The 10,105-nt window shown below is 34.0% G+C and overlaps 1 non-coding gene across 1 annotated transcript; it reads right to left on the bottom strand.

Moving 5' to 3' along the window:
- Positions 1–7,838: 7,838 nt before the first annotated feature.
- On the bottom strand, positions 7,839–7,946 carry LOC112724595 (small nucleolar RNA R71). Its single transcript, XR_003163750.1, has one exon. It is a non-coding gene; the product is annotated as a small nucleolar RNA R71 (small nucleolar RNA).
- Between the last annotated feature and the right edge of the window lie 2,159 nt (positions 7,947–10,105).

The raw sequence follows: 10,105 nt of genomic DNA, 5'->3' as shown, positions 1-10,105 counted from the left end.
GGACATTACAAATTTTTATAATACTTCTAACATTTTTTAAGCCATTTTTTAAATTATTTTGCATAGAATAAAATATTTTTTTGTGGCATAATTTAAATAAATTTATTAAAAAATATTCATGAGCTATCAAGAATGGGCAGAAGAGTATTGTATAGAATTCGAATTGCTCACCATATCATTTGAATCAGAGTGATTCGAACTTCCCTATACGTAATTCGAATCATGTAATATCTCACCGTATAATTTAAATAATTTTATTAAAAAATTATCATGAATATTACAAACTTAAAGAAAAAATATTTTTATCATATTTTTACCTAAATCACTAGAATATTATCTCACCATATAATTTAATTATCTCTACATAGTCACTAATAATTTAGAAATTAAAGAAAAAATATTTTTATCATCTTTTTACCTAAATCATTAGAATATTATAAACTTTTATAGTACTCATAACATCTTTTAAGCCATTTTTTAAAATTATTTTGTATAGAATAAAATATATTTTTTAATTATTTTGTATGGAATAAAAATTTTTCTTTCATTTCTAAATTATTATTGACTATGTAGAATATTTTATTTAAAATTTATGTATTTACCTAAGTTATTATAACATTACAAATTTTTATAGTACTCCTAACATTTTTTAAGCCATTTTTTTAAAATTATTTTGCATAGGATAAAATATTTTTTGTAGTATAATTTAAAAAAAAATTTATTAAAAAAATTTATTAAAAAATATTCATGAGCTATTAAAAATGGACAGAAAAGTATTATATGGAATTCGAATTGATAGTTCATAAATATTTTAAAGAAGTCTCGTAATTAAATATTTTGTTAGCTTTTTTTTAACGTATGAAATAAAATATATATATTTTTTAATTTTAAATTATTAATTTTTTTAATAAATTTTTTAATAAATTTTTTTATAAATTATTAATTTTTTAACAGTATAATTCGAATTATATCATGAATTACTATGTGTGTAATTCGAACCAAACTGGTTCGAATTAGTGTGTGCGTGTGTTTGTGTGTAATTCGAACTAAGGTGGTTCGAATTAGTGTGTACATGTGTTTGTGTATAATTCGAACCAAGTTGGTTCGAATTATATAGAAATGGAGTTCGAACCAAGCTGGTTCGAACTACATATAAACGTGCATTGGTGGATTCATGAAGTAGTTTTTATTTTGGCTTATTCACGTAAATTATTTTCTCCCTTAGCTTATTTCTGTATTTTGCCCCGATATATAAGTTAATTATAAGTGAGGTATTTAAACGTTTAACTTTATCATCTAAGTGAAAGCAATTTATAAGTTAATTATAAGTAAATATTTTATTACCTTTTCTTATTAATTTGTAAGTTTTGTAACACCAACAAACATCATAGGCAGTGGCGGAGTTTGAGAAAATCTTTGAGAAGGCCAAATATTTTTTAACATAAAATATATATTATTAGAAAAATTAAACTAAAATTTAGTTAAGAATATTTGTTAACCTTTTTCAATCAATAAATATATTAAAAAGGCAATTTTTAATTCTTTAATATAAGGTTTTTCTTAAAAAATTTTTATAAACATGACACTTATTATTCAAACTCGTCAAGTTTTCTATATTATAAAATTTAAAGAATAATGTTAATTTGAAAGATTAATTTCAACGATAAAAATTATAGCATATCTCAATATTATTTTATTTTATTTGAAAATAGCATACATGAAAAAATAGCACAACAAGTATTTTAAAAAGAATGGATTTTTCATTTTTAAAAAAATTGTGAAAAATAAGAAAAAAGATTTAAACCCACAGACCCATAATAAAAAATAACTTTAACAAGATAACTAATAAACTATAAAATAATAAAACCCTTGTGTGATAGTATGCAACTATGCATAAATATTAAATAATAATGTTTGAGACCTTTGGGGGTCCATGACTCCCCAGAGGCCCAGATATAAAGCTCTGCCTCTGATGATGGGCTCATGGCTAATGCATCAATCAAGTAAGCCCTTTGGGATTCTCATCAATTTATTACTCTTCAGTCTTCATAGCCCTATGTATGTTTTTGGTCATGGCCTCTATAATTTCGTTCGAGGACTGCATTTTTTTTTATATTAGACTCCATATTTAATATGGACCTTCGTTATAGATTAAGGTCCAACTCTGCACCACATTTCGGCTAGGAAATAGATATTTGGGCTTTCAGACTTGTATTGGCTTCAACAACTTGAGATGTAGTGGCAAAGCCTTTGCCTCAAACACAGCCACACTAAATTCGAGTCCTAGTAGTTGCTAGGTTAGTGTGTGTGAGTGTGTTTGTATGACAAAAAAAAAAAAAAATGTGCACTTTAAGAATCAGAGTCCTATAAATAAAATTTAAATTAAGACTTCTCCAACGGTGGAGCTTTAACTTGTCCAATGGTGGAGTTTAAACTTCTTCGACAAGCGGAGTCTTCGCTCTTGTTAGCATTTTCAACTCACTATCTTTAATTTGCATACTAGTTAAAATTCCGTGCAGTTGCACGAAATCATACACTGTATTTCAATGAATAAGTTAAAAAACACTTTAATATTTACATATGATAATGTCAAATTGAAATACACATTTGTGCACAGAATTTTCAACTATAAGTTTATTAACTCAAACAATACTCAGAATGTTAATTAATAATATAAAAATTAAAAGAGAACTATTTTTACAATACTAATAAAAACACTCTATAATATATAAATATTATTTGAAAATAATAAAGATATCCCCAAAATTTTTTTAATCTTTTCCAAACATAATATTTTTAAGTTTAATAATACAAGACTTTATTAATATAACGAAGTTAGTCGTACAGAAAAGTCTCCTGCTGTAAAAGTCTTTCCTACTTAAAACCATTGCCAAACTCAAGGTATAGCATAAAAAGAGATTATCATAGTTTTTAAAAAAATAACCTCTAGCAGCAAGCCAGCAACCTTAACATTTAAAATATGATTTGTAATGTGAACTAAAAAATAGAAAAGATTGATATCAAATACAAAACTGATGCAAACACAAACCATTCAACTAAGACATTAATGGCAATGCTTATTTAATTTAAATCCAATTAATGCATAAACAACATAAGTGTCAGTGTTGCAATTGAAAAAATGAGCCTTCTCAAAGAGTCATCTCAACCTGCAAGGCCTCAATTTATCTTCCTCCATACTTCATAGTTGCTTTTGTAGGAACAGGTAGGGGTGTAAATTATCGAACCGGACTGAAATAATCGCAAAATTAAACTAAAATTTACAACAACCGAATGATAAAACCGAAAAAATCGATTTTTTTTTTGTTTTTTCGAATTAAACCGATCAGTTTGGTTCAATTTTCGATTTGCTTTGTAGAAATCGAACCGAAAAAGGTGTTCCATAGTAGTTCTTTTTACCGGTTTGTCCTTAGTTTAACCTAGTAATAAAAGCCTAAATCTGAAATCTCTAACCCTCTTTCCCTTTCACTTGCGCAGTTGATGAGCGGATAATTTATACGCTTTTTGGCATTGTTTTTAGTATGTTTTTAGTAGGATCTAGTTACTTTTAGGGATGTTTTCATTAGTTTTTATGTTAAATTCACATTTCTGGACTTTACTATGAGTTTGTGTGTTTTTCTATGATTTCAGGTATTTTCTGGCTGAAATTGAGGAACTTGAGCAGAAATCAAATTCAGAGGTTGAAAAAGGACTGCTGATGCTGTTGGATTCTGACCTCCCTGCACTCAAAGTGGATTTTCTGGAGTTACAGAACTCGAAATGGCGCGCTTCCAATTGCGTTGGAAAGTAGACATCCAGGGCTTTCCAGCAATATATAATAGTCTATACTTTGGCCAAGAATAGACGACGTAAACTGGCGTTCAACGCCAGCCTTCTGCCCAAATCTGGCGTCCAGCGCCAGAAAAGGATCCAAAACCAGAGTTGAACGCCCAAACTGGCACAGAAACTGGCGTTCAACTCTACAAATGGCCTCTACACGTGCTACACTTAAGCTCAGCCCAAACACACACCAAGTGGGCCCCGGAAGTGGATTTATGCATCAATTACTTACTCATGTAAACCCTAGTGACTAGTTTATTATAAATAGGACCTCTTACTATTGTATTAGGTATCTTTTGATCATCTTAGGATCTTAGGATCATCTTTGAACGCATTGTTCTTAGATCAAGGGGGCTGGCCATCTCGGCCATGCCTGGACCTTCACTTATGTATTTTCATACGGTAGAGTTTCTACACTCCATAGATTAAGGTGTGGAGCTCTGCTGTTCCTCAAAAATTAATGCAAGTACTACTGTTTTCTATTCAATTCATCTTATTTCGCTTCTAAGATATCCATTCACACCCAAGAACGTGATGAAGGTGATGATTATGTGTGACGCTCATCATCCTTCTCCCTTATGAACGCGTGCCTGACAAACACTTCCGTTCTACATGAATTAAGCTAGAATGAGTATCTCTTAGATCTCCTAACCAGAATCTTTGTGGCGTAAGCTAGAATGATGGCGGCATTCAAGAGAATCCGGAAAGTCTAAACCTTGTCTGTGGTATTCCGAGTAGGATTCAATGATTGAATGACTGTGACGAGCTCCGAACTCGCGATTGCAGGGCGTTAGTGACAGACGCAAAAGGATAGTAAATCCTATTCCAGCATGATCGAGAACCGACAGATGAATAGCCGTGCCGTGACAGGGTGCGTGAGCATATTATTCACTGAGAGGATAAGATGAAGCCATTGACAAGGGTGATGCCTCCAGACGATTAGCCGTGCCGTGACAGGGCACTGGATCATTTTCCCGAGAGATGACCGAAAGTAGCCATTGACAGTGGTGATGTATCACATAAAGCCAGCCATGGAAAGGAGTAAGACTGATTGGATGAAGATAGCAGGAAAGCAGAGGTTCAGAGGAACGAAAAGCATCTCCATTCGCTTATCTGAAATTCCTACCTATGATTTACATAAGTACCTCTATCCCTATTTTATTATATAATATTTGAAAACACCATTATCACTTTATATCCGCCTGACTGAGATTTACAAGGTGACCATAGCTTGCTTCATACCAACAATCTCTGTGGGATTCGACCCTTACTCACGTAAGGTATTACTTGGACGACCCAGTGCACTTGCTGGTTAGTTGTATCGAAGTTGTGACAATTATGAATTAAGATCAAAGCACCAAGCTTTGGAGCCATTACCAGGGATTGTTCGAGCCTGGACATCACAATTTCGTGCACCAAGTTTTTGGCACCGTTGCCGGGGATTGTTTGAGTTTTCGGCAAGCTTTTGGTCCGGTAACATCAGTGCCAAATTCTCTTTTGGTCCAGCAACAACAGTGCCCAGTTCCAAGTTTTGATCCGGCAACAACACCAAGTTTTTGGCGCTGTTGCCGGGGATTGTTTGAGTTTGGACAACTGACGGTTTATCTTGTTGCTCAGATTGGGTAACCTTCTTTTCGTTTTCTTTTCAAAAAAATCTTTCAAAAATATTTTCAAAAAAAAAAAAAATTTCTCTTTTGTTTTCGAAAAATATAAAAATGTTTTCAAAAATTTTATTCAAGATTTTTAAGAATGAATTCTAGTGTTTCATGAAGCATGTTGAAGCCTGGCTGGCTGTAAAGCCATGTCTAAATTTATTTGGACTGAGGCAGCAATTTGTTATCAAGATCAATATACTCTCGTGTTAAAGACTAAAGCTTGGCTGGCCATTGACCATGTCTAGTGTTTTGGACTGGAGCTTTCATTGAAAGCTTGGCTGGCTAGTGAGCCATGTCTAATTCCTGGACTGAAGCTTTAGACTAACATGGCAAGATTCCTGGAATTCATATTAAAAATTTTGGAATCCTTATTTTCCTTTTTCATAAAATTTTCGAAAAAATCCAAAAAAAAAAATTAGAAAATCATAAAAATCAAAAATATTTTCTGTTTCTTGTTTGAGTCTTAAGTCATATCATAAGTTTGGTGTCACTTGCATATGCATCTTGCATTTTTTCGAAAATATCATGCATTCATAGTGTTCTTCATGATCTTCAAGTTGTTCTTGGTAAGTCTTCTTGTTTGATCTTGATGATTTTTTTGTTTTGTGTCTTTTCGTGTTTATCATATGCATTCTTGAATTCTTAGTGTCTAAGCATTAAAGAATTCTAAGTTTGGTGTCTTGCATGTTTTCTTTGCATTAAAAATTTTTCAAAAATGTGTTCTTGATGTTCATCATGATCTTCATAGTGTTCTTGGTGTTCATCTTGACATTCATAGCATTCTTGCATGCATCACATGTTTTGATCTAAAAATTTCATGCATTGCATAATTTTCATGTTTTTCATAAAAATTTCAAAAATCAAAAAAATATCTTTCCCTTTTTCTCTCATCAAATTCGAAAATTTGAGTTGACTTTTTCAAAAATTTTTAAAATCAAATTGTTTCTTATGAGTCAAATCAAATTTTCAATTTGAAAATCTTATCTTTTTCAAAATCTTTTTCAAAAATCAAATCTTTTTCAAAATTCTTAGTTATTTTCGAAAATTCCAAAAATGTTTTTCAAAAATCTTTTTCTTATTTTTATACCAAATTTTCGAAAATAACATAATCAATTAATGTTTTGATTCAAAAATTTGAAGTTTGTTACTTGCTTGTTAAGAAAGATTCAAACTTTAAGTTCTAGAATCATATCTTGTGATTTCTTGTGAATCAAGTCATTAATTGTGATTTTTAAAAAAAAAAATCAAATCTTTTTCAAAACTAATTTCTATCATATCTTTTCAAAAATATCTTCTCATCTTATCTTTTTCAAAAATATCTTTTCAAAATATCTTTCCTAACCTCCTAACTTCCTATCTTTTCAAAATTTGTTTCAACTAACTAACTAACTTTTTGTTTGTTTCTTAACTTTTTCAAAACTACCTAACTAACTCTCTCTCTCTAATTTTCGAAAATATCTCCCCTCTTTTTCAAAAATTTCTTTTTAATTAACTAATTATTTTTATTTTTTTTATTTTTGATTTCAAAAATTTTCGAAAATTACTAACATTTTTCAAAAACCATTTTCGAAAATCACCAACTCTTTTTCAAAATAATTTTCGAAAATTATCCTTCCCTCATCCTATTCTATTCATTTATTCATATCCTAACATCTCATCTCACATCTCTTCCATCTGTACAGTTGTGTTTCTTCCTTTACATCACATCCTTCATCTTCTCCTTTTCTTCTACTCACATAAGGGAACCTCTATCCTGTGGTAAAGAGAATCTCTATTATTATTATTATTTTTTTGTGCCCTCTTCTTTGTCATATGAGCAGGAACAAGGATAAGAACATTCTTGTGGAAGCAGATCCAGAACCTGAAAGGACTCTGAAGAGAAAATTAAGAGAAGCAAAAATACAACAATCCAGAGATAACCTTTCAGAAATTTTCGAACAGGAAGAGGAGATGGCAGCCGAAAATAATAATAATGTAAGGAAGATGCTTGGTGACTTTACTGCACCTAATTCCAATTTACATGGAAGAAGCATCTCCATTCCTGCCATTGGAGCAAACAACTTTGAGCTGAAACCTCAATTAGTTTCTCTGATGCAGCAGAACTGCAAGTTTCATGGACTTCCATCTGAAGATCCTTTTCAGTTCTTAACTGAATTCTTGCAGATATGTGATACTGTTAAGACTAATAGAGTAGATCCTGAAGTCTACAGGCTCATGCTTTTTCCTTTTGCTGTAAGAGACAGAGCTAGATTATGGTTGGATTCCCAACCCAAAGACAGCCTGAACTCTTGGGATAAGCTGGTCACGGCTTTCTTAGCCAAGTACTTTCCTCCTCAAAAGCTGAGCAAGCTTAGAGCTGATGTTCAAACCTTCAGACAGAAAGAAGGTGAATCCCTCTATGAAGCTTGGGAAAGATACAAACAGTTGACCAAAAAGTGTCCTTCTGACATGCTTTCAGAATGGACCATCCTGGATATATTCTATGATGGTTTATCTGAGCTATCAAAGATGTCACTGGACACTTCTGCAGGTGGATCCATTCACCTAAAGAAAACGCCTGCAGAAGCTCAAGAACTCATTGACATGGTTGCTAATAACCAGTTCATGTACACTTCTGAAAGGAATCCTGTGAGTAATGGGACGCCTATGAAGAAGGGAGTTCTTGAAGTTGATACTCTGAATGCCATATTAGCTCAGAATAAAATATTGACTCAGCAAGTCAATATGATCTCTCAGAGTCTGCATGGAATGCAAGCTGCATCCAACAGTACTCAAGAGGCATCTTCTGAAGAAGAAGCCTATGATCCTGAGAACCCTGCAATAGCAGAGGTAAATTACTTAGGTGAACCTTATGGAAACACCTATAACTCAACATGGAGAAATCATCCAAATTTCTCATGGAAGGATCAAAAGCCCCAACAAGGCTTTAATAATGGTGGAAGAAACAGGTTTAGCAATAGCAAGCCTTTTCCATCATCAACTCAGCAACAGACAGAGAACTCTGAACAAAATGCTTCTAATTTAGCAAATCTAGTCACTGATCTATCTAAGGCCACTGTAAGTTTCATGAATGAAATAAGGTCTTCCATTAGAAATCTGGAAGTACAAGTGGGCCAGCTGAGTAAAAGGATCACTGAAATCCCTCCTAGTACTCTCCCAAGCAATACAGAAGAGAACCCAAAAGGAGAGTGCAAGGCCATTGACCTAAGCGCCATGGCCGAACCTGTGAGGAAAGGAGAGGACGTGAATCCCAAGGAGGAAGACCTCCTGGGACGTCCAGTGATCAATAAGGAGCTTTCCTCTGAGGAACCAAAGGACTCTGAGGCTCATCTAGAGACCATAGAGATTCCATTGAACCTCCTTATGCCCTTCATGAGCTCTGATGAATATTCTTCTTCTGAAGAGAATGAGGATGTTACTGAAGAGCAAACTGCCAAGTTTCTTGGTGCAATCATGAAGCTGAATGCCAAATTATTTGGCATTGATACTTGGGAAGTTGAACCTCCCTTGTTCATCAATGAACTAAGTGATCTGGATCAACTGACATTGCCTCAGAAGAGACAGGATCCTGGAAAGTTCATCATACCTTGTACCATAGGCACCATGATCTTTAAGGCTCTGTGTGACCTTGGTTCAGGAATAAACCTCATGCCCCTCTCTGTAATAGAGAAACTGGGAATCTATGGGGTGCAAGCTGCTAAAATCTCACTAGAGATGGCAGACAGCTCAAGAAGACAGGCTTATGGACAAGTAGAAGATGTATTAATAAAGGTTGAGGGCCTTTACATACCTACTGATTTCATAGTCCTGGATACTGGAAAGGAAGAGGATGAATCCATCATCCTAGGAAGACCTTTCCTGGCCACAGCAAGAGCTGTGATTGATGTTGACAGAGGTGAAATAGTCCTTCAATGGAATGAGGACTCCCTTGTGTTTAAAACTCAAGGATCTCCCTCTGCAACCATGGAGAGGAAGCATGAAAAGCTTCTCTCAAAGCAGAGTCAACCAGAGCCCCCACAGTCAAACTCTAAGTTTGGTGTTGGGAGGCCACAACCAAACTCTAAGTTTGGTGTTGAACTCCCATATCCAAACTCTAAGTTTGGTGTTGGAGAGTCTCAACAAAGCTCTGCACATCTGTGAGGCTCCATGAGAGCTCACTGTCAAGCTATTGACATTAAAGAAGCGCTTGTTGGGAGGCAACCCAATGTTTATCTAATTCTTATTTTTATTGTTTTTCATATTTTCTTAGGTTCATGATCATATGGAGTCACAAAATAAATAAAAAAATTGAAAACGGAATAAAAAACAGCAGAAGAAAAATCACACCCTGGAGGAGCATCTGTCTGGCGTTCAAATGCCAGAACAGAGCATAGTTCTGGCGCTGAACGCCCAAAATGGGCAGCTTCTGGGCGCTGAACGCCAGAACAGGCATGGTTCTGGCGTTCAACGCCAGAAATGGCACACAGATGGGCGTTGAACGCCCAAAATGGCTACCAACCTGGCGCTGAACGCCCAGAGTTGGGTACAAAGGCATTTTTACATGCCTAATGGGTGCAGGGATGTAAATCCTTGAACACCTCAGGATCTGTGGACCCCACAGGATCCACTCAGGA

Source organism: Arachis hypogaea, chromosome 11 (genome assembly GCF_003086295.3).
Source record: "Arachis hypogaea cultivar Tifrunner chromosome 11, arahy.Tifrunner.gnm2.J5K5, whole genome shotgun sequence".
Lineage (NCBI taxonomy): Eukaryota > Viridiplantae > Streptophyta > Magnoliopsida > Fabales > Fabaceae > Arachis > Arachis hypogaea.
The sequence above is the reverse complement of the archived record's forward strand: the minus strand, read 5'-3'. Positions and strand labels throughout refer to the sequence as shown.